Below are 25,792 nucleotides of genomic sequence, written 5' to 3' on the forward strand. Positions count from 1 at the left end.
TATAATTCACATACCATGATATTTACCCTTCAAAGTACCAATTGTAGGGGCGCCTGGGTGGCTCAGTTGGTTAAGCGACTGCCTTCGGCTCAGATCATGATCCTGGAGTCCCAGGATCGAGTCCCGCATCGGGCTCCCTGCTCAGCGGGGAGTCTGCTTCTCCCTCTGACCCTGCCCCCTCTCATGCTCTGTCTCTCATTCTCTCTCTCTCAAATATATAAATAAAATCTTTTAAAAAAAAATGAAGTACCAATTGTATTTTCATTTATTTTTGCAAATATTTGTTGAGCGTTGGCTTAATTGTAAGGCAATGTGTTAAGTAAGTGAAATACATATAGACCCAGCCCTCTTGGGTCTTATAGGGAAGATTTACTAGATAGTAAAAATATTACAGGGGTGCCTGGGTGGCTCAGTCGTTGGGCGTCTGCCTTCGGCTCAGGTCATGATCCCAGGGTCCTGGGATCGAGCCCCGCCTGCTTTTCCCTCTCCCACCCCCCTGCTTGTTTTCCCTCTCTCGCTGTGTCTCTGTCAAAAAATAAATAAAAAAATTAAAAAAATATATATTACAATTCAGTTTCTTTATATCCATTGATTAATTTTTCTCCAGTTTTTTTAAGATACAATTGACATACATTACTATATAAATTTAAGGTGTACAGCAGAAGGGGGTTTGACTTACATATATTGTGAAATGATCACTGCAATAAACTCAGTTAGCATCCATAATCTCATACAGACACAATAAAAAGAGAAGGTGAGGGCGCCTGCGTGGCTCAGTCGGTTAAGTGTCTGCCTTCAGCTCAGGTCATGATCCTGGCGTCCTGGGATGGAGCCCCACATCAGGCTCCTTGCTCAGCGGGGAGTCTGCTTCTCCCTCTCCCTCTGCCGTTTCTCCGTGTGCTCTTTCGAGCACTCTCTCTCTCTCTCTCTCTGTTAAATAAATAAAATCTTAAAAAGAAACAAACAAAAAAACCCCAAATTTACCTGACATTGAAAAGGAGCACAAATATGATGTGAGTAGGTATCACATGATGCTTATCATCATAACTTATTTTCAGTAGAATTTCAATAGTTTAAACTATCACCAGGGACTGGCAGAGAACAAAAAAATTTTTTAAATAAACAAACTTTACCATAAAATGTGGGTAAACTTTAGCCTAATGTGGGTCTAATTTAGCCTAATGTGGGTCTAATTTAGCCTAATGTGGGTAATGTCCATATTAGGTGTAACGTGTAATGTCTTACACATTCTAGTTTTCCTAAACTATTTTTAGAAATGCTTCTTATATAGCCACATTATCTATAAAGAAGTTCCTCTGCACAAATCCTGCCGTGCAGGCCTGGGCAATACTGGGAAAAAAGAAGTTTACCTTTAGCCCTTTCAGGATTTTCTTTTTTTAAAAGATTTTATTTATTTATTTGAGAGAGAGAGAGAGTGAGCCAGCATGTGCAATCGAGCTGGGGGAGGGGCAGAAGGAGAGGGAGGGAGAGAGAGAATCTCAAGCAGACTCTGTGCTGAGCATGGAGCCCCACCCAGGGCTCCATTTTACGACCCTCAGATCATGACCTGGGCCAAAATCAAGAATCAGAAGCTTAACCAACTGAGCCACACAGGATCCCCTCAGGATTTTCTTTTTTACTTTAAAACAAATTTTTAGGGGCGCCTGGGTGGGTCAGGCGTTAAGCGTCTGCCTTCGGCTCAGGTCATGATCCCAGGGTCCTGGGATCGAGCCCCGCATTGGGCTCCCTGCTCAGCCGGGAGTCTGCTTCTCCCTCTCCCACTCCCCCTGCTTGTGTTCCCTCTCTCGCTGTGTCTCTCTCTGTCAAATAAATAAATAAAATCTTTTAAAAAAATAAAAAATAAAAAATAAAAAAAATTTTAGTGTAATAATGAGTACAAAAGAATGTGTTATATTAATATGTGAATATTTGTTCTGCTTAAGAACAAAACATTATCAATATGAGGATTTACTTCCTTTTGGGATCTTATACCTATTTCTGAAGGCTTCTGGCTTCTGGAGACCTGGCATTAGGGTAAAAAGTTTGAGAAATATATATTCAGTAAGGTACTACTTGCTCAGAATCTCTTTAAATTTACCATTCTTGAGTGTATAAAAATTTTAAGCACCTTTTTTCTGATAAGAAAAGTGTATGTATTCATTGTAGAATTTTTTGAAAATAGGGAAACATATGAAGAAAATTAAAATAATAATCCCACTATCTCTGGATAATTGTTAACATTTTGAAATAAGCAGGCACACACAGACATACACTCACATAAGAATACACTATTAGGTGTCTTGAGTTCCTTTCAAGATGTAAAGATATGAGTCCCTAATAGTGGAATTTCAGGTATTGTGACAGGCTGGTGGGAAACTTACTTGGGATTAAGGTTTTCTCAAATTGTACCAACAAAACACTGTATTTACAAAAAGATCGCATTATGGGTGCCTGGGCAGCTCAGTTGGTTAAGCGTCTGCCTTCAGTTCAGGTCATGATCCTGGAGTCCCGGAATCGAGTCCCGCATCGGGCTCCCTGCTCAGCAGGGAGTCTGCTTCTCCCTCTCACCCTCCCCGGTCTCATGTGCTGTCTCTCATTCTTTCTCCCTCAAATAAATAAATAAAATCTTAAAAAAAAAAAGATCGCATTATAATGATGCTCCTCAGACACTATTCAGCTATTAAGTAACCCAAAGAGCTCTAGGGCCATGAGAAGAGTATTAGTAATCTCACAGTGTAATTTAAACAAACTGGCATCAAGTTCATATACTCAGAATAAGATAAGAGCATTCAGCCAAATTCATGCAAAGTAAGCATATGCCTGATGCCTCATGCATTTACAAGCTCACAGATATACATTTTCCCAGACTGATGGGTGGTGGCAGAATCAGAAGAGTTTGAACAGTGAAATGACACCAGAACAGAACTGGAGCGCCAGGAAACCTTAGTTCCTCCTGGTAAACTATCCACAAACCAGACAAAGCTGGGCAGGCCAGTGTGTCTGTATCTGGGGGGTAAATGAGGAGATGAGAGTTAAATGAAAGACAGGTTTCAAGTGTGTATCACATGAATGTCTTTTCTAATTGAGTGATGGCAACTAGTCTAGCAGGTTCTTCTTGTCCCCTTGGGGGAAAAGCCTGTGCAAACAGGTAACTCTTGCACCAGGTTTTTTGGATTAACAAATTTTGGTTTTTATGTGAGGACCCTCTACCAAAGAAGAGATCCTATCTAGAAACTAAGAAAGATGCTTTTCTAGCTGAGCTAATATTTCCCTGTTGGTTTTAGTCTCCAAGACTTAGGGAAACAGTATCTCCATTTAAGAGGTGTGTAGGTGGGGGCACCTGCGTGGCTCAGCTGGTTAAGCGTCTGCCTTCGGCTCAGGTCATGATCCCAGGGTCCTGGGATTGAGCCCCGCATCGGGCTCCTTGCTCAGCGGGGATCCTGCTTCTCCCCCTCCCTCTGCTTCTCCCCCTGCTCATGTTCTCTCTCTCTCTGTATATCTGTGTCTCGAATAAATAAATAAATAAATAAAATTAAAAAAAAAAAAGAGATGTGGAGGTGGAGCTTGGGGGTGTCAAGTTCAGGAATTTGAATTGAGAGACAAGCTCAGGATGGAACAAAAGTGAAAAAACATGCCAGAGGTAGGATCCAAGATATGAGAAACCAAATAAACTAAAATCGGAGTCCAAAGCCCAACTCACAAATCACAGTGTCGAGGCAGAAAAGGCCAACAGTAAAATTCAGAATACAAGGAAAGTACAGGAAGGCTGGTGTCAAATAGTTAGCTTCTGTATATTTTTCTAAAGAGGACTAAAAATGTAAACAGTTGCCTACATGAGCAGATCTGGCGGGTTTGGAGGGAGACAAGGTCACTTCATCACTCCCAAGCCCGAAGGTCCATATCTGGCAGCCAACCTTGATACCTAACTATATGGTATGTTATGGATTAAATCAGCCAGTATCGGGATTTAGCAAACAATATATTTTTAAAATATTTTATTTATTTATTTGAGAGAGAGAGAGAGCATGAGTGGAGGGGAAGGGGCAAGAAGGAGAGGGAGAAGCAGACTCCCTGCTCAGCAGGGAGCCCGACCCAGGGGTTCAATCCCAGGACCCTGAGATCATGACCTGAGCCGAAGGCAGACACCCAACAGACTGAGCCACCCCGGCACCCCATTTACCAAACTATATTAAGTAAATAAATTAGTATACCTTATATTTGTTTAAATTGTTATATTGAGAATGATCTCAGAATTTTCAGTTGTGATGCTTGTAGATAGAAAAGGTTGTGTGACTCACTTGAAAGAGGTCATCACTTGTAGGTTTATCAAACAGAGAAATCACCATTTGTATGCTCTAGCAAACTATTGCTGAAAATCTAAAAATAATAGGTCAATCTTGTAAAAGCCACTTGCCCGTTAATCACGTGCTTAATAGCTTTGCTGGATTTGATGTTCCCACTGTAAGTGCTTTAGGTTTCAAATTCAGCATTCTGGTCATTTTTTGTTTGTTTGGGTTTCATAGCTGTAAATTATGTTTGGTGTTATCTTGACTAATGTTTTGTTGTCCAAACGACTGGACTTGAGGAACAGTAATGGTTAACCAAGAGATAGATTATCACATTTTTAAGTTCCTCTTCTGTCTAATATGAAAACACATACAGGGCTATTGCTTAACACTATGTTCAGATGATAACCCCGTCACGCAAGATTTTATTGAAAACATACACGGGCTAAATATAATAGTTTTACCACCTTTCAAAATATATCACATTTTGGTTTTATTCCCGGATGGAGTAGGAAGGCTTCTCTCTAACTGACCCTGAATATAAGTCTGTTAGAAGGTCTCCCGCCAAGGATAGTCCCCACACTTCAGTCTTGAAATTCCACCAAGGATAGTCCCCCCATCTAGTTTCAAAATTCCACTGGTAACAAGAGCTCAATGAGATTTTTCCTCCGGCTTCACGGAGTCCAGACTCTCTTGCTACACAAAATTACTTTAAGAGTTAATTGAGGTTTGGTTTTCTTAATTCCCCCTACTCCCCAGATCAGTTAAAGGTCCTTATCAGTTTCTTCTGACCGCTTTGTTCTCTTTCCACTTGGCTTAAGAATAAAGAGATGATAGTCACAAAGACACATCCTTACACTGACAGAGTGAATTCCAAATCCACAGGGAGTCATTTGCTATTCTCTTAAAAAGAGAGCACACCTCCCTTACCAATAGAAATCCAGCTGTTCTGTTTGCTTTTGGTTCCTGCACAGTCTCCTCCTCATAGGAAGTCTTACATTTTAACTTATACCAAAGCACACTCTTCATTTCAACATTGTATAGCTTTTATTAAATGATTGTAATATGTGTTCATTGGAAATACAGTTAAGCAGACTGAAGGAAACAAATTCCCCATGACCTCACCGTCATGTGAGGTGGCAGTGTTTTTCTATATATGTGTATGCGTACGGATATTCACACTAATTTAAAAAGCAATCGTCTGTGCACACTGGTTTTTAGCCTGAACTTTTCCATATAAAAATATATTTTTCAACAACATCATTCTTTTTTTTTTTTTTAAGATTTTATTTATTTATTTGAGAGAGAGAGAATGAGAGATAGAGAGCACGAGAGGGAAGAGGGTCAGAGGAGGAAGCAGACTCCCTGCTGAGCAGGGAGCCCGATGCGGGACTCGATCCCGGGACTCCAGGATCATGACCCGAGCCGAAGGCAGTCGCTTAACCAACTGAGCCACCCAGGCGCCCCCAACATCATTCTTAATATGATGTGTTGCAGTCCACCTCATAGATAGATGTTCCACAGTTTAGTTGTTGAATATTTGCTATTTTAAATTATGTCTCACTATAGGATTTAAACATTCCTGTAATGGCCTTAACTAAAATGTAATTAAGATGTAGCTTTAGTTAAAAAAAAAAAAGATGTAGACTTAGTTAATTTTTAGTTAAAATTTCTGCAAATGGCCTCATTGGATTAAAAGGCATTAATTAACTGTCCTGTTGAAAGTACATACGAATGAATACTTGTTAGTTTATAAAACGCCTTTTCCTCACCACCACACTTCCTCTTTTTTCATTCTTTTCCCCCCCTCTCTTTGTTCATCTGCTGGATGAAAAGCAGTATCTCATTTTCTTTTTTCCCTATTACTAGTAAATGCAAATATTTATTTGTCAGATATTTGCTTATATTTGTTTGCCGTGTGTATTTCATCTGAATCGTCCTTCTTGTTTTTGTCTATTTTTCCCATGTAAATATCATATTTTATGTCATTTCTTATCTAAATGTGTGCCCTTTGTGTTTTTATTTGGAACACAATTGATTTGAAAGAACCATTCATGGGGGCGCCTGGGTGGCTCAGTCGTTAAGCGTCTGCCTTCAGCTCAGGTCATGATCCCAGGGTCCTGGGATCGAGCCCCACATCGGGCTCCCTGCTCCGCGGGAAGCCTGCTTCTCCCTCTCCCACTCCCCCTGCTTGTGTTCCCTCTCTCGCTGTGTCTCTCTCTCTGTCAAAATAAATAAATAAAATCTTAAAAAAAAAAAAAAGAGCCATTCATGTATATTAACAAAAGCAAACCTTCATATATTTGTTATAACTTTCTCTGTAATAAAATCTCCCAAACTGGAAAAATCCAGAATATACTTTAATAAGTGATTAATTCAATACATTAACGTTCATTAATGTACTAGAATATGCAAGGCAGATGTCAGAAAGAGTAAAGTAGCTCTTTGTGTGTTGACAAGGAAAGATGTCCATGATATGCTTTTGAGGGAGAAAGACTACATGCAAAATATCACTTAGAAGGACTCTTATTTTGAAAAAGTTATATATTTAGGTATGCACATTATATGTGTATGTATGTCCTGAGAAAAGCCCAGCAATATTTAATACAAACTATTAAAAGTGGTTAGCTATAGAGTGAGGGATTGAAGAAAAGAAGGGCATACTAATTATTTATTTTATACAACTCTGTATTGTTTGACATTTTTATACATAATAAATACATAATAAATATGTATTACTTTCACAGTTGGAAACTGCTAATCAGAAAAAAAAAGAAAACTGCTAATCAGGGTCACCTGACTCGCTCAGTCAATAGAGCATCCAACTTGTGATCTCATCTTGGGGTTGTGAGTTCAAGCCCCACATTGGGCATGGAGGCTACTTAAAAAAAAAAAAAAGATTAAAAAAAAGAAAAATGCTAATCAAGAAAAAAAAAGGAACACATTTTAATTTTTGTGTAACCATATCTTCTCTTGTATATTTCCTACCTTTGGCATGAAGCCTAGAAAGATCTTTCTTGTGTCAAGATTACATAATTATTTAAAAAAATTTTTTTTAAAGATTTTATTTATTTATTCATAAGAGACAGAGAGAGAGAGAGAGGCAGGCTCCCCGCTGAGCAGGGAGCCTGATACGGGACTCGATCCCAGGACCCTGGGATCATGACCTGAGCCGAAGGCAGACGCTTAACCATCTGAGCCACCCAGGCACCCTATTTTAAAATTTTTTACTGTAACATTTTTATGGTTTTACTATTTGTCATTCACGCCTTTAACCAATTACAGTTTATTTTGTTGTGGTATGAGTCACAAAGCAATACTAATAGAAATCCATCTTTCCCCAATTTTATCTTATTGTAAATTATTTTGTATCCTTGAATCCATCTCTAAGTTAAATATGTCTTTCTAGTTGAACACTGATACCACACCTGTTTTAATCTTTATAACTTTAAATAGATTTTATTTTTTTATTTTTATTTTTTTTTAAAGATTTTATTTATTTATTTGACAAAGAGAGAGTGAAGAAGGGACACAAGCAGGGGGAGTGGGAGAGGGAGAAGCAGGCTTCCCGCGGAGCAGGGAGCCCGATGTGGGACTCGATCCCAGGACCCTGGGATCAGGACTTGAGCCGAAGGCAGACGCTTAACGACTGAGCCACCCAGGCGCCCCTAAATAGATTTTAATGTCTGATAAATAAAAGACAATATATGGTCTGAAGGGAGAATTTTTACAAAACATATAATGGAAAAGTAACAAAGATCTCTAATATGTCAAGAATTCCTTTAAGATGCTTTTAACAGCAAGAGTCGGAAACTTATCTCAAATGGCTTTAAAATATAAGGAATTTTACCGGCTCACAGAAATGTAAGTCCAGAGCCTTAGGTTTAATTCAGTCATATTCCGGCTCCAATTCCCTGTGATTTTCTCCAATCTTCTCCCAGGTAACTTGGCTTTATCTTCAGACAGTTGAATGGCTTCCCTCATTATAGCAAGATGGCTTCCAACAGCCGGAGAGCATGTTTCCTCCCAAACCCTTCCCTTTGGTCCAGTTGTGCCAATTTAAGTGATTTGCTTAAACGTCGGTCAAAAACTGTGTGTCCAGGGTTAATGCTTTGTATTTGTATTTGATTTGGATCACTAATGTGATCCACTGACATTAAGAAAGCAGATATATTTATTGACAATTTCCTTCTATATACTGTAGTCAATGTCTAAAAAATATTTCCTTACTTAAAAGTCCAAGTTGAGGGAATGTCAATATTTGCCAACATATTATAATTTTGAATTCTGAGTTACTATTAATTGGAAGTTATTCAGTATATTACTTGAAATTTACTTGGGGTAGGGAATACTTCTTAGGCTCACTGAAACCAACTTAGTTAAAATTTTAATTATAGACTATTTTATGCAATGTTATGATCTTTGTCTGTATTCAATAACCTGGAGCTAACAAACTGCTATTTTTTTTTTTAAAGATTTTACTTTTAAGTAATCTCTACACCCAATGTGGGGCTTGAAGTCACAACCCTGAGATCAAGAGTCACATGCTCCACTGACTGAGCCAGCCAGGCACCCCACAACTGCTATTAATAATGACCTACAAGAGAAAAGATTTAGAATGATCTATAAGAGAAAAGATAAATATCTTTTTATTTATTTATTTTTAAGTAGGCTCCACTCCCAGCATGGAGCCCAATTTGGGGCTTAAACTCATCACCCTGAGATCAAGATCTGAGCTGAGATCAAGAGTCAGATGCTTAACCAACTGAGCCGCCAGGTGCCCCAATAACTATCTTTATATACCAAAATACTGAGTGATACATAAATCCAAATGAAGTAAATTAGAATAATATTATCAAAGGTACTTTAGGTATAATACCCTTGGCTACTGTTGTAAAGGCAAAAATCTATGTTAAATATGGTTGAATTTTAGGTTTTTTTGATAACATTTGCATGTTTTACTTGAATAGGTTTATAATAAATTATTTTCTGTGATCAGAAGGATATATTGATGATTCTCTTGTGTGTAAAAACACATTTGTCAGGATTAATGAATATTCAGTTGTTATAGAAATTACAATAAACTATATATATATATATATATGTTTTAACATAGGCTCCATGCCCAGTGTGGAGCCCAATGTGGGGCTTGAACTCACGACCCTGAGATCCAGACCTGAGCTGAGATCAAGAGTCAGATGCTTAGCTGACTGAGCCACCCAGGTTCCCCTACAATAAATAATATTTTTAATTCAAATAGGAAATGGCAGCTCTGGGTGTACAAACTTCGGGTAATTGAGGGTCACTGGATCTGCTCAAAATCTCTGCTGTCACACAAAACGCGGTACACTCTCCCCTAATCTTCTCTTGGCACTGTCTTCAACCAGTGTTCAGTTACTGCATATGAAAATGTTCTTCCTTAAGAGAGCAATACTGATAATGATCCAAGGCTCCAGAGTCAGATAGGCCCCAGGCTCAAATTTAGGCTCAAGGTCTCCGTGGGCTTGAGCAAGCTATTTATTCCCTCTGAATTCCAGATCATTGATCTATAAAATGGAGGAGATAATAATATCTACCTCAATGAGGTTCTTCTAAGTTTCAACTGAGTTAATATATATAATGCACTTATCAAACCTTCTGGCAATGATTTTAATTATCATTATTTATCAAGTTTTTATTCATATATAAAGCAACACAATGTTATGTTCCAAAAAAACGTTGCCCTAAATTGATCTTAATATTCTAGTTTTCTAAAGCCATTCAAATTTCAAAGTTGAGATTAGTTTATGCAAATTAATCTTTTCTATATTTTAAAATCCACTTTGGTGTAAAATATAAATATATGCAAATAATTTGATACATATTCCTAATAAAAAAACATTCATGGGGATCAAAGAGTCATGTAAATTGGTCATAAGATCCGTGTTCTACTTAACTTATCCACAAAACTTGGTTAATCATCTTAGCCACATATATTTACTTCCTGAAAAAAAAAGGGAAGTTTTATTTCATTTAGGCTTATGTAACTAATGACTTGAACTGATTACCAAGAAGAAGAATCACAGCATTTTAGAGTTCCTCAGATGAAGATCTGATGCCTAGAAAGGTACACGACCTGCTCATATTGCACAGGTAGGCAGCGGTATACCTGGTACCCCAAACCCCAAACCGTTGACTCAGTGCTGTCCAGGGTACTGTGCCATATTTCAAACGGAAAGAAATTCTAAGGTGGATTCAATCACCAGTTTATCTGCAATAGCAAAAGCTATGGGAATTTTGCTTTCATGTGCTTTCCATTTCTAGAACTCATTAGCATTTACATTTTTATTCATTTATTTTAAAATTTTAAAATTTTATTTACTACGATGAAATAGTCTTTTTTAAAAAAGATTTTATTTATTTAATTGTGTGAGAGAGAGGGAGAGAGGGAGAGCAAGCGGGGGGAAGCAAAGGGAGAGGAATAAGCAGACTCCCCACTGAGCAGGGAACCTGATGCGGGACTGGATCCCAGGACCCTGGATCAGGACCTGAGCTGAAGGCAGACACTTAACTGACTGAGCCACCCAGGTGCACCTTAAATTTTTTTAGAATTTACATTTTTTAAAAAATGCACCAGACTTGGACAACTACATGCAAAAGAGTGAAACCGGACCACTTTCTTATACCATACAGAAAAATAAACTCAAAATGGGTTAAAGACCTAAGTGTGAGACCTGAAGCCATAAAAATCCTAGAAGATAGCACAGGCAGTAATTTCTCTGACAACAGCCATAACAACATTTTTCTAGATATGTTTCCTGAGCAGGGAAAACAAAAGCAAAATTAAACTATTGGGACTTTATAAAAATAAAAAGTTTCTGCACAGCAAAGGAAACCATCAATAAAACTAAAACACAACCTACTGAATAGGAGAAGATATTTGTAAATGACATCTATGATAAAGGGTTAGTATCCAAAATATATAAAAAACTTACATAACTCAACACCAAGAAAACAAATAATCCAATTTTAAAAAGGGCAGAAGACATGAACAGATATTTCTCCAAAGAAGACATACAGATGGCCAACAGACACATGAAAAGATGCTCAATATCACTCATCATCAGGGAAATGCAAATCAAAACCACAATGAGCTATCACCTTACACCTGTCAGAATGGCTAAAATCAACAACATAAGAAACAACCAGTGTTGGCAATGATGTGGGGAAAAAGGAAACACTCGTGTATTCTTGGTGGGAATGTAAATTGATGCAGCCACCCCTGTGTTTATTGCAGCATTATTTACAATAGCCAAATTATGGAAGCAACCCAAGTGTCCATCAATAGATGAATGGTTAAGTAAGATGTGGTACACACACACACACACACACAGGAATATGACTCAGCCATAAAAAATAATGAAGTCTTGGCAATGACATGGATGGATCTAGAGGGCATAATGCTAAGTGAAATAAGTCAGAGAAAGGCAAATACTATACGATTTCACTCCCATGTGGAATTTAAGAAACAAAACAAACGAACAAAGAAAAGGAAGAGACAAACAAAAAAACCAGACTCTTAACTATAGAGAACAAACTGATGGTTACCAGAGGGGAGGTGGGTGGGGGGATGGGTGAAATACGTGAAAGGGATTAAGGAGGGCACTTATTATAATGAGCACTGAGTAATGCATAGCATTGTTGAGTCACTATATTGTGCACCTGAAACTAATATAATACTGTATGCTAATTTTATTTTATTTTATTTATTTATTTATTTTTTTTTAAGATTTTTTTTTTTTTTTTTTTTTTTTTGAGAGAGAGAGAATGAGAGACAGAGAGCATGAGAGGGAGGAGTGTCAGAGGGAGAAGCAGACTCCCTGCTGAGCAGGGAGCCCGATGCGGGACTCGATCCCAGGATTCCAGGATCATGACCTGAGCCGAAGGCAGTCGCTTAACCAACTGAGCCACCCAGGCGCCCTACTGTATGCTAATTTTAAAATTTTACAGTTTTGATATATATGTAATTAATTAAAAAGCCAAAGAAAGGCATCAGACTCAAAATATAAGCAAAAGGATTTCTAATGCCTTTTGCCCCCTCTTTTCACTTTAAATGCATAAATAAAAAACAACTGGCAGGGGAGAAGTGGTAGAGGAGGTGCAGAACATAGGGAAGGCTGTGTGTGGAATAATGCTCTGGCTCTGCATAAGGCCTGAAGTAATCAGATAAGTGGGCAAGCTACCACCAGTCCCAATTCCTGTCTCTTGGAACACGCTTCAAGCTTCTAGTTAAGTGTCTGTAAGCTCCAAAGCATTCTGAAGAAATCAAGAGTGTTCAAAGCTAACTGGAGTCCTGACTAGAATTGCAAATAGCTCATTGGCAAAAGCCCCCATTCCCCTTCCCAGCATAATTTTTTTTCTTGTATTTATCACTTTTTACCATATTATATATTTTCCTATTTATTTATTTTTTTAATATTTATTTATTTATTTATCAGAAAGAGAAAGAGCACAAGCGGGGGGAGCGGCAGGCAGAGGGACAAGCAGGCTCCCCGCTGAGCATGGAGTCCGTTGCCCTTGGGGGCTCAATCCCAGGACGCTGGGATCATGACCTGAGCTGAAGGCAGACGCTTAACTGACTGAGCCACCCAGGCGCCCCTCCTATTTATTTTGTTTATTGCCTGTTTTCCCTCACTACAATATAAGCTTCCCAAAGGCAGGAATTTTCATCTGTTTTGTTCTTGCTCCAACCCTAGTGCCTAGAACAATGTAGGCACCTAGTAGATATTCAATAAATACTCAATGAATGAGTGAAAAAGTATCGGCCCTTTGCCTTTCCTTTACTTAATATGAATTGTAGCTGGTGGAGCCACTCTGGAAAACAGTATGGAGGTTCCTCAAAAAGTTGAAAATAGAGTTATCCTATGACCCAGCAATTGCACTACTACCCCAAAGATACAAATGTAGTGATCCAATGGGGCACATGCACCCCAATGTTTATAGCAGCAATGTCCACAACAGCCGAACTATGGAAAGAGCCTAGATGTCCACTGACAGATGAATGGATAAAGAAGAGGTGACATAGGGGTGCCTGGGTGGCTCAGTCGTCAAACATCTGCCTTCGGCTCAGGTCGTGATCCCAGGGTCCTGGGATTGAGCCCCACATCAGGCTCCCTGCTCCGCAGGAAGCCTGCTTCTCCCTCTCCCACTCCCCCTGCTTGTGTTCCCTCTCTCGCTGTGTCTCTCTCTGTCAAATAAATAAATAAAATCTTAAAAAAAAAAAGAAGAGGTGATATATAAACAATGGAATATTATGCAGCCATCAAAAAAATGAAATCTTGCCATTTGCAATGATGTAGATGGAATGGAGGGTATTATGCTAAGCAAAATAAGTAAATTAGAGAAAGACGAGTATCATATGATCTCACTGATATGAGGAATTTAAGAAACAAGACAGAGGATCATAGGGGAAGAGAGGGAAAAATGAAACAAGATGAAACAAGAGAGGGAGACAAACCATAAGAGACTCTTAATCTCAGGAAACAAACTGAGGGTTGCTGGAGTGGTGGGGGGTGGGAGGGATGCGGTGGCTAGATGATGGACATTGGGGAGGGTATGTGCTGTGGTGAGTGCTGTGAATTGTGTAAGACTGTTGAATCACAGATCTGTACCTCTGAAACAAATAATACATTATATGTTAATAAAAAAATATGAATTGTAATTTAGGTATGTTTTCTGGCTGAGTTATATAAATAATTGTGGACTTTCTCTGAAACCAAAATGCTTTTCTAACATGTCAGCTCAAAAAAACTTGTTTTCCACATACCAGGACAACATTACTAATACTACTTTGATTTTAGCTGCCTTCTGAGCAAACCAGTCGATAAGTCCAGCTCTAAAATAACTTTTATATGTTTAAAAAATGAAAGAGCTGAAGAATATTAGGATCAAAGGTAAAAAAAAAAAAAAGTCATTGAACTGAATCCAAACAGGTAAACTTAAAAAAGCTTCTGAGTTTTGCCCCAGAATGGGATGGAATCTTCAGAAAAGTTACCCTAAGATACTGACTCTCTGGATATTAAAAAGTGGATATTAAACAAGTTACTACTCTGCTTAAAAATTCTGGAGATGCCATGACTTGCAAAACACGTAGTGAAAATGGCTCATGAACACTGAACGATAAAAAATCTAGTTGAGGTGAAAGGAGAGTATACATTAGAGTCAGAACTCCCCTGAAACAACACTAGAGGTAGTTGCTTGTTTTGTTTGTTTTTTTAACTTTCCAGAAATCACAGTCCTTTTATATGACTTTCCTACAACTACAAAAGTATTGTAAAAGATGGTGTTACCTTGGAAAGAAAAAAAAAAGCAAGAAAGCAAAAGCATATCAAAAAACAGGACTAAGAACTTCTGATAGTATGGTTTCACTATCTTTTCTTTTTTTTTAAGATTTTATTTATTTATTTGAGAGAGAGAGAGAGAGATTGAGAGCACAAGCAGAGGGAGCAGGAGAGGGAGAAGCAGACTTCCTGTTAAGCAGGGAGCCCGATGTGGGACTCGATCCCAGGACCCTGGGACTATGACCTGAGCTGAAGGCAGACACTTAACGACTGAGCCACCCAGGTGCCCCTCTTTTCTTTTTTCTTTTTAACCATTGGGTTATTTCAACTTACCTTTCTGCACGATGGCTTACTGATTGCCATAATTCCAGTAGGCTTAAAGAATGAAAACAAATTCATTGACAGAACTGCTGGATACCTACAGTTAAAGCACTGATCGTGTAAGACCTGGTCACTTCAGGCCTACAAAATTTACAGGTCAGACCATCAGCGTCCCCAGGCCACTGATTCTACCAGGACCTGGGCTTCTACCCAAGGTAAAGCAAGTTTATGAGAAGAATCCTTTTGAAATCCTGAAGCCAGGTTATTCTACCACGTTTATCATTTCCGTCATCATCTTCAGTCACTGTTCAAAATATAAGTCCTTTTTGTCATGCCTTTTTGTGCCGCTTATACTTTTGCTTCCTTTTCCCATTCCTGACCTCCCACTAGTGGGAAATGCCAATGGGACATTAGGGAGCAGCTCCAGATCTCCAATGATCTCCTTCAGCTCCCTTTACCCGTTCTTGGTATGGATAAGTGACATTCTTTCAACCAGTGACACCCCTAAGTCCCTTGGTTATAGACATTCTGGAGCCCCCACTGCTTTCACTCTTCCTTTACAAAGCTTTCCACTCTGCCTCCTGAGATTTTCCATGATAAACAGATTTCTCCTCCACATCCTTAACCTAATCATTGAACACCTTCCACCTGACTCTCCCCTGGGGACTCATAACTAACTTCTAATTCGTCCATAAGCACATTGCTTGCCACTTTCCATACTGGAGGCTGCTCATTCTGCAAAAGGCAATGTATCTGGAAGTCACAAATTAGGGTCATTCACCTCTATTCTTCCCCCCCTTTTTTTTGGTAAAAATCTTTGATCCTTTGGGACTCTAGTCATTGGTGACCCATTCTCTATCCCTGCTTGTCTGTGTTTGTTTTTTTTTTGTGTGGTTTTTTTTTTTTTCTGGTCTCCTGTTTGGAGGGAAAAGTAAATCAAATTAACTTTTGTTGGTCTCCTAGTTTAAGAGTTGGCAACTTTTTTTATATATATATAAAGTATCAGATAGCAAATACTTTTATCTTTGTGGGCCATATTGTCTCTGTCATAACTCTTCAATTCTGCCATTTTAGTGCAAAAATAGCCATAGACAATAGTAAACAAATGGGCATGTCTGTGTTCCAATAAAAATTTACAAAAACAGGCATCAGGGTAGATTTGGCCAAGGGCTGTAGTATGACAACCCCTGTCTGAGTATGTGCCAGTCACTATACATTATCTCACGGGAAACTATAATGACAATTCCCCAATAGGGCAGAGTAGTAGACAGTGAAGATTAAGTACCTAGCATGGTGACTGGCCTATAGTAGGTGCTTGATAAATGCTTGCTGCAAATGATGATTAATCTTAAACGACTCTGCAAGATAAATATTTTATGCTGGAGGAAAGAGGCTCAGGGACATGAAAGAACTTGCTTATGGAGTAAACAAGGATCCAAAAGCCTAACTGCTAGATTCTTTCCCAATGAATATGGTTTGACCGAGTTTGATTTAACTGTAGAAATCTAGGTGAAATGAGTAGTAAGTCCCAGGAAATGGAGTTTAGGGGAGTGGGAATAGATTCAAATTTTCTGCAGAAACCTGCCTTCTCCTTTTAGTTTTCTAATTGATGATCCTCATTAGGAGCTATTAGCACATCAAAAGAGTATTAAAATAGCAATTAACTTTGGTGACTAAAGTAAACACAAATACAATTTTCCCTTTGACAAGCTCAAAAGAAAATGCTCTAATAATTTTAATGAAGGCAGTGGGCACCAGTAAATAAATCATTAGGTTGAGAATTAACATGTCATTCGAGTCAGTTAAGACAGGATTTGGTAACTTGCTTTGTTCTCTTTTAGGCATTGTCAGTTAATGGTTATTGCTAGCATAGAATTATTCACAACCCGTATTTAATGCTCTGGACCCAACTCAAAGAACTTTCTCATGTAGACTGCACAGGGAAGAAATACAGATGAGAGTTCCAGATGTTTCAGACATGCTCAGGCATATGTGTAGGATTGGAGAGGCAGAGCTAGCTGGGGTTTACCTGTCCTAGGATTTCAGTAATCCCTGGGATGGAACAATGACCAGAAACATGGAGGCTGAAAAGCGGTGGAGAGAACAGACTCCTCATGGGCTGCTTAATTATTTGATTGATTCACCAACAATATTTACTACTGTTCTGGGTCCCAGGGATATAGTAGTGAATAAACTAAAGTTCCTGCCCTTATGGAATTTACATGCTGAGAGCAAACACCTAAATAGACAAGAAATGTCAGTGACCAGAGGATGGGGAAAATTTAACACAGGGCAAGATGATATAATGTGGGTGTTTTGTTTTTTTTTTTAAGATTTTATTTATTTATTTATTTATTTGAAAGAGAGAGCCATAGCAAGAGAGGGAACATGAGCAGGGGGAGTGGGAGAGGGAGAAGCAGGCTTCCCACTGAGCAGGGAGCCCGATGCGGGGCTCCATCCCAGGACCCTGGGATCATGACCTGAGCCGGAGGCAGACGCTTAACGACTGAGCCACCCAGGAGCATATGTGGGTGTTGTTTTAAATAGGGTAGGCAGGGGACATTGAATTAGCAAACACTAAGCACTTCTCCTAGCAGAAATAGTTTCCTGAGAGCCTTTGTTCACATTCGCTTCAACTAATCAACACATAACCTTGTTTTATGTGTTTCTGTTTAAAGAAACCTTATTTAATATATATCATTGATTTCTTAACATTGAATTCATGGTCAACAGCATTGTAAGCCATGCCTGAAAACAGCTTATCTAATACACTTCTACCCAGTCCCTCCAAAGCTTTCCTTTCTATACCACTAATGCCTTTCTGGGTGTCAAGGTCACCCTGTTCTGTATCCTGGAAAACTAAAAAAGAGCAGTTGTTTACAGGCACAACGTGGTTAGGTGTTCAAGTCTCGGGATACAGGCTTACATTCTTGTAGTCAAGAGCCACAGCTCTATGCAGGCGGATGCCAATGGAAGGACTCTACGCCTCAACGGTGGGACACACAGCTGAGATGACTGCTTCATTTGACTGTACATAACTGTCTCTTGTGCCCCACTAAATGGCCATCAATAGTCTGTAGACATTGGCCCTTTTGTGGCTTCCCAGGAGTGGCCTCTGAGAGTGCTGGACAGTTCTCCCAATGCCGACCCCTGCTCCGTTTCTCCTCTGTCTTGCCAAATGACCTCCTCCCTAACCCCTAGTTCATGTGATCCATCTTTGGATCTGGGGCTGGAAGAGGACATCATCTGGCAAGATAGAGAAGATGGTGGCACCAAATAATGAAATGAGGTAGCTTCAAAAGGAATAGTTTTTTGGGGGGGAGATATAGTGCAGGGAAGGAATTAAGAGCTATGTTTTGAACATGTAAAATGTTAGATGTCATCTAGAATTGGAGGTAGAGTTTGATGGTTGAGTCCATAGCTCAGGGAAATTTGGGTCTAGAGAGGTAAATTGGGGAGTGAACAACAAAAAGGGGTTGAAATTATTCTGGTTTCTATGGATTCTTCTTAGAGACACCTACTAGTATTCAGTTGATCTTTTCTGTGTGAGAGGAACCATAAAAGTAGGGGAAAATTTGAATAGGTGGTAAAGGGTATTAGCACCAGATCCCAGTGATTTTTTTGTCAGGGCACGTAAAACAATACTGCACTTATTGAACTCATATTAAATATAAGCCAGAAGTTGAATATTAATCTTGAGATTTTTAAGCAGTCTTTGATTCTTTGATTCTTTTTTTTAAAGATTTTATTTATTGGGTACCTGGGTGGCTCAGTCAGTTAAGTGTCTGCCTTTGGCTCAGGTCATGATCCTGGGGTCCTGGGATTGAGTCCCTCATAAGGCTCCCTGCTCAGCGGGAAGTCTGCTTCTCCCTCTGCCCCTCCCCCTAATTGTACTCTCTCTCTCTCATGCAAAAATAAATAAAATCTTTTAAAAAATATATTTTATTTATTTATTTGTCAGAGAGAGAGGGAGAGAGCAAGATTTACTATGAGCTGAAGCTGGGCAATAAACATAGGAAGAGTTCATTATATTATTATTTTTGTTGATGCTTCTATTTTATTGTTTTTGATTTTTTTTTTTTTTAAAGATTTTATTTATTTGACAGAGAGAGACACAGCGAGAGAGGGAACACAAGCAGGGGGAGTGGGAGAGGGAGAAGCAGGCTTCCTGGCAAGCAAGGAGCCCGATGCGGGGCTCGATCCCAGGACTCTGGGATCATGACCTGAGCCGAAGGCAACCGCTTAACGACTGAGCCACCCAGGCGCCCCTTGTTTTTGATTTCTTAATAAAATTTTTTAAAAAAATGATCTTTGAAATAGAGAATACAAAAATTTCTTTTTTTAAAAAAGATTTATTTATTTATTTGAGAGAGAGAGCACACAAGCAGGAGGGGCAGAGGAAGGAGAGAGAATCTCAGGCAGAGATTGGAGCCCCAGACAGGGCTTTGATCTCAAGACCCTGAGATCATGACCTGAGCCGAAAACAAGAGTCAGACACTTAACTGACTGCACCACCCAGGTGCCCCTAGAATACATATATTTCTTGATCTGTGGTGAGGACAATTTGCTCTGATGTGAGAAATAAAAGAAAAGAGGCCTTGTGTCTCAGATATTCATATAGGCTATCTTCCTGTCAACCTCTCTACCCATTATTTCTTTCTCTGTTTTTGCTAATCCCTACTCTTCTTTGTGATTTGTTCTCAGGATCATTTACTCTACTTTGATTCAACACCAAGAGCCTTGTGCCAGTCCTTCCCACTGCTGGTCCAGCTATGTAGGCCTAGTAAAGAGAGTAGGATAAAGAATATGCTGACTAACTCCAAAAGACTCTAGATGAGGCCATTCTGATAATGCTGAGACAGAGTCCACAGCCAGATAAGATACTGGAGTGGAGCATAAAGAGAGTGTGCTAAGGCTTCCTGTGCAGAGTAGGACACACTGGCTCATTTAGATATATGAATAATGCAGATCTAGTGTTTGTTGGTGTCATTCTTACTTAAAACTCTTTTCTAGAAGAATAACATAGCGCCTGCAGGCATGAATCACCAGGCCTTCAAATCCTATGTTTTCAAAAATTGATGAGTGAGGGGCTGGGACCAAATAGCTTACCAGTGTACGATATGTGGATTATACATTAGAAAGTGGAGATCAGGCTCAGATTTTCATGCTATGGAGGCTACCCTAGAGAATCTAGAGTTAAATTACTCTGACTGGGAAAAAAAGAGCTAAGAATTTAGTAGTTTCTCCTCCAAACTCAAATATGAAATCACTAAAGCTGAGACTGGGAAACTCTAGGTACATCAATAAACTTTGCTGGACCTTAATTTCCCCATCTATCAAATGAGTTAATTAGAATAGATGATCTCTAAAGTTTCCCTCTACTCCAAACTCACGATTCCATGAAATACTTAAAACCACTTTTTTTAATTATGAAAAAATTTAAAAAGCCATAAAAAATAGAGAACACAAAGAACCCCCAGTAGCAATCACTCCATTTCAACATTTGTCCAATTTTGTTTTACCTAAACTCCTACTTACTCACCATTCTACCCCCATTGCATTATTTTGAAGCAAATCCTAGATATCATATGAAATACATTTTAATGGACTCTTTTGGAGCAAAGATAGTTTATAAATAACAGATCAGGAGAAGTCAGTCTTTTCCTGGATACCTTCCCTTATTGCAACTGTAACCATTATCATTAAATTTAGTGTGATAGGATGCTAAGAAAACACATGCAAAACCCTGTTAGACTCAGTCAAGGAAGAGCTACCATTAATGAACACTTGCTATCTTCCAGGTATTACTATGATGTATTAATAATTTTGGCTATGAAAGAAATTACCGCCCCCCCCCCCAAATTTTGCAGCTGGAAACAAGAAGCATTTCTCATCTCACAGTTTCTGTGAGTAAAGAATGCAGAAGCAGCTTGTTTGGGTGATTTTGGCGCAGGGTCTGTCAGGAGGCTAAAACGGAGGTGTTAGCTGTGGCTACAGTCACCTCCAGGCTCAACTTGGAAAGGATACACTTCTGAACTCATTCTCAGGGCTGCCTGATGACATGGTAGCTGGCTTCCCCCAGAGTAAGCAATCCAGCAGGACAAGAGAGAAAGAATCCAAGAGTGAAGCCACAGGTCTTCTTTTTTAATAGCCTCATCTTGTTAGAGACATCTCATCATTTCTGATGTCGTCTGTGTGTTAGAAGCTAGTCAATAAGTCCACTCCACACCCAGTGTAAGGAGATTACACAGGGCATAAATCAGGAAGCAGGGATCATTGTAATCTACAACGAAAGGCTGCCTACCACATGTGCTAAGTATTCATTACTGGACTGGTCTGTTGGATATTATAGCTTATTGTAAGTTAATAAATGATCTCACTTCTTATGAATATAATTTTACCCACTTTACACATGAGGAAAATTAAGTAACTCACCTGAGGACGGAGTGGAAGAAAGTGAGGGAGCCATGATTTATTTCAGTCATTCATCAAATATTTTTTTGCAAGTCTATCATATATTGGTTATTCTGAATCTGAAAGAGAACATGACATATGAATATACATGTGACATGTGAACCTTGCTCTCAAGGGCTTACAATCTAATATGGAATTCAGACATTAAGAAATTACAAAAATAGGGGTTGCTTGGCAGACTCAGCCAGAAGAGCATATGACTCTTGATCTCAGGGTTGTGGGTTCAAGCCCCACATTGGGTGTAGAGATTACTTAAAAATAAAATAAAAAAAGAAATTCTAAAAATAATTAATTACCATAATCAGATTCAACTGTTAGATTTATAATGCTTCTGTTAAACATGGAGTTGAATAAAACAGATCAAAAGAAATAAAGAAGTATAAAGGTCTTTGAATATTCCTGTGATAGCCAATTTTTAGTTTTTCGAGGGAACAAACAGGAAGAGGAAAATAATATGGGATGCTTCAGCACTGAAGATGGCTACCCAAAATATCTTGTTTATTTTAAGGAAATTTACAGGATTTCCATTCAACTCTTTTGCAATGCTGATCCACAGAAATCTGCAGTGACCATGCCCAATCACATGTCTGTATTCCCTTCTTCAATGGACTGGGTGTTTCTTCTATGCATTCTTGCATCTAGAAAGGCTCAACTGAAACTGTGATACTATAGGATTATAACAAGCTCCTCTCCCATGTTTTAGACTCAAATATTTACATGTTAAAAATCAAAATGAACTTATTTTAGTGCTGGGCACATAAGATTGCAGTTGAGAAGGTTGCTGAATCAAGGACTTTCAGACCTAAGAACAGCTACCGAGGTAAGAAAATTAGGCCCCAAATATACAAGTTCATTCCATGAAACTTTAGGTAGACAATGGCAATGACAAATCTATGGGAAATCTATAGGACAATTAAAATAGTGAAAAAAATTAAAGAAATTCTTAAATCCCACATTGCAAACTGAGAAAAATCTGTCAATCAAATGGAAGAGATACATTGCTTCTTCCATTTTTCACTTCTGTGGTTGCAAAAAACCCAGAAGAAAAAACTCCGTAAGTGTGTTAACGAAATCTATCCATTAAGACATCTTGTCTATATTAAATCTTTTAAAACTATTAATTAATATGCCTGGAGAAAGGAAGGACAAGAAGTCCTCAAGCTAAATTTCCAGTTATTAGTTCCTTGAAAAACTTCTGTCCAGGTTGTCAAAGATTGGTTTTCACTGTGCTCAAACTGACTCCAAACTATTACTAAATAAGCCTTATATCTATTGCTGTGCATTTCTATAGAATCAATTCTGACTGCTAATGTAGTTAGGAAAATAGTTTCTGCCATTGGCTACAAAATTCGAACTATCTGTATATGCAATAAACTTCAGAAGTAAACCGACAACAGAGCGCTCATGACTGAGGTCTAATCTTACACTTTTCATCAAAAGTGCAGATTGAATCAAGAGAGTAATTCTCAGGAAAATGATCATTATATATTTGAATATTCATCAGAGATACCCAAATCTTACCCGTTCTAATTTTGACCTGCCATGGAATCTGTGAAATCATTCGCCATTTATTTTTATTTTTTTGTCAGGAGATAAAAAATGTTGTTTCAAACCACTTGCTTCTTACTCAATAACTAGTTGCTATTTTTCCTCACTCTAATAACTTCCAAACGTTTGTCAAAAATAGTTTGCAAAATTTGCACGAAGGCGAAAGGACTTTGCATGCATCCGTGTAGATAAGGAGCCTACACTTAGGAGGCAGGAGAGGACTTAAAACAAGCCATTTCTCCATTTGGAGTCCCCATCCCGACATCCCGGCCGAGGCAGCGACACGGGGCACGGCCAAGGACTCTCTTGGGACGCTGCAGCGGGGAAAGGACTTCGGGAAGCGCCAGTCCGCGGGTCTCTCTCCAGCCTCAGAGCCCCCCTCCCTCCCCCGTCATGCGTGGAAATTCCAACTGCCACCGTGGGAACGAAACTTCTCTTCCAGAGACCTGCATCCCGCGCGGCATTCTCAATGACTTTGAGGGACTCAGCGTCACTTTCCCCGTCTTGGATAAAGCGGAGAGGAGCAGCCGCCACCTGCCTGAGGCCAAGGCAATAAACCCACACCACACAGAGAGTCTGAGCCCCGCAAGAAGGGGTGCAAAGCAGCGCTCAGGGCTCTTTCCTCCCAGCTCGATTTCGGCTGGGGACCGGCAGAGCGGACGCGGAGGAGGGGCTCCAACGGGGTGGGGCTGGGACCTCACGCCCCGCGGGGGTCGCCGCGGGAGGCGGGGGGAGGGGAGCAGCGGCCGCGCGGGCTCGGCCCTCCCCGGGGGCGGGGCTCTAGCTCTGCCCCGCCCTTCCCCACCCCTCCCCCACGTCCTTTTCCACCCGCCCCCGCAGTAGGAAAGGGAGAGGGAGGGGGGGGAAAAGGAAAGTGCTGTTCTGTGGAAAGGGGCGGAAGGAGGGGGAGAAAAAAAAAGAAAAGGGAACAGAAACATGGCCGTCAGCTGTCGGAGCGGTAGTGCAGCGGGCAGCTCCTAAGCGACCCGCCGCCCGCACTGCCGGACTCGAGAGAGCAGAGCCGCCCGCGCGAGCTCGCGCTCCCGGCCGTTATCGCTGCACGCGGCGCCCCTCGAGACCGAGCCCGTGAGGCGGCGCAGGCGCAGATCGGGCCGTGGAGGCGGCGGCCGCGGGAGCAAGTCCCCCGCCCGGCTGTGCCTAGGGCGCGCAGGCCGCGAAGCCGGCGCTTTCATGCCCCAGGAAGGGGCTGTGTCCGGGTGGCACTGAAGGTGGAGCGGGCGGCAGGTGAGTCTGCGGTGGAGGGCCTTTCGCGGAGGAACCCTGCGCCGCGCCGCCGCGGGGCCCGCGCTCCTGTGCTGCGGGGGGCTCCGGGCAGGTAGCAACTCCGAGGGCTGAGTTCCGATGGCCCGCCTGCGGGGGCTCGCCAAGCAGGCGGAAAGTGGCCGGGGCTGGCGTTCCCGGCCTAGTTTCTCCGCGGTTTCCGGGGGCGGGGAGTCCCCGGAGCCTGCGGGGAGTGATGATGGGGGGAGAGGCCGCGCCAGGACGGGCCTCCCCGCGCCGCCCGCCCCGGCTCCTGAGAGCCACTTGCCAGGACGCGCGAGGGGTCTGGGCCCTGGGGACCTCCTGGGCGACGGCCGGGTGGGAGGGGGCTGGGCGCGGAGGGGGCGGGGATTGGGTTAGAGTGGGTGGAGAGCGAGGGCTGGGTCTGGCGAGAAGGGTCCGGAGACCGCGAGGGGAGACCTGGGGGCCCGGGCAGGTGTCGCAGGTGAATGGAGGGCATGTCCTCCTCTGCCTTACCGTGGCTGATCCTCAGGGCTTCCTTGTGGGAGATGACTTTTCGGAAGGCTGGTTCCATTAAACTCCGAGTGACTAAACACAAATAAAACCAACTAATGAGCGCCTAGTGCCCTGACTTGTGTAGAGAGCTGTAACTTTTCTGCACTGAGGATGCTGTCTTTTTTTCTTTTGCTGCTTCATGGACCTTTTTCCCTTCCGTCGCATCAGAACAAATAAGGAATGACCCAGTTTTAAAGAGTACCAACGTCCCATCCTTTTTTGTGTTTGTTTCACACGGGAAAATTTAGGCCAGTTACCGAAGTTACTTGTGCAAATATGAGGGTAAGTGTCATCTCCAGTAACGAACGAACCCTCAGCTGTCTGTGTGTTTTGCCTAAAAGAGATTGTCAAACATCGTAACCTGGGAATTTGATTTACTGAGATTGCTTAATTGTGTTCAAACTCTTGTTAAGTCTTTTTCCCTAGACCCCAATTTGCGGTAGGAGTAGCTCTTCCCTTCCGGTCTTCCGGTTTAGAAGGTGAGGGGTATAGTAAGACAGGGAAGAATATTAGGGCCAAGGCGCCAAGTTTTTAATGAATACTTGATTTGAGGGGAGCGTGTGTATTAAGCTATCCGAAATGAAGAGCATAGTTTATGATGTTCTGTGTATACGTAAGAGCAAAATCGGTATCAAAAGGAAAACTCTGTGCGTTAAAGAATGTCTGTCAGTTCTTGTTCAGTTATAATCATTAAAAAAAACCCATTATATTTTATTTTCTGCCCTGTTCTTTGTATTAATTACCGTTAAAAGGTTGATAAACTGTCCTCTTGCTGTGAGACTGGGGACTCAGAAATGAATTTAGATTTGTATTCGTGAGGGTGAACTGCCTCGTATAGGCTTGTTTTGACTCATTTTTCTCATAATGACAAACTCAATCCACACTTTGCACTACATTGGTATCTCGTGTGGCCATTTTGCAAAATAGTTGATTTTAGTGAACCGGTAATATGCTAGTTGATTTTGGCCATACATAGTACCTCACTTAGTGCACTACGTTTTTAGACTTGTTAATTTGGATAATAGACAAGCAATGATGTTAGAAATG

The 25,792-nt window shown here is 40.6% G+C and overlaps 1 protein-coding gene and 1 long non-coding RNA gene across 6 annotated transcripts in view; one reads left to right on the plus strand and one right to left on the minus strand.

Annotated features, from left to right (window-relative positions):
• The window catches only part of LOC144379992 (uncharacterized), a 44,759-nt gene extending 19,860 nt beyond the window's left edge, over positions 1-24,899 (minus strand). Inside the window, exons 1-2 of the long non-coding RNA XR_013443626.1 lie at positions 24,707-24,899; positions 21,362-21,459 (exon numbers count right to left, since the gene is read on the minus strand). This is a non-coding gene — a long non-coding RNA (uncharacterized LOC144379992). The remainder of the gene's footprint in view (positions 1-21,361; positions 21,460-24,706) is intronic.
• DENND4C (DENN domain containing 4C) overlaps positions 23,825-25,792 on the plus strand; it is a 133,072-nt gene continuing 131,104 nt past the window's right edge. For 2 of the 5 annotated variants that reach the window (XR_013443625.1, XM_036091726.2), the window contains exon 1: positions 23,825-24,193. The gene's annotated coding sequence lies outside the window, so the exon portion shown is untranslated. Of the gene's footprint in view, positions 24,194-24,899; positions 25,028-25,792 lie in introns of those variants that run through there. The other 3 variants (XM_078061277.1, XM_078061275.1, XM_078061276.1) reach the window with 3 other exon arrangements.

Source organism: Halichoerus grypus, chromosome 14 (assembly GCF_964656455.1).
Source record: "Halichoerus grypus chromosome 14, mHalGry1.hap1.1, whole genome shotgun sequence".
Lineage (NCBI taxonomy): Eukaryota > Metazoa > Chordata > Mammalia > Carnivora > Phocidae > Halichoerus > Halichoerus grypus.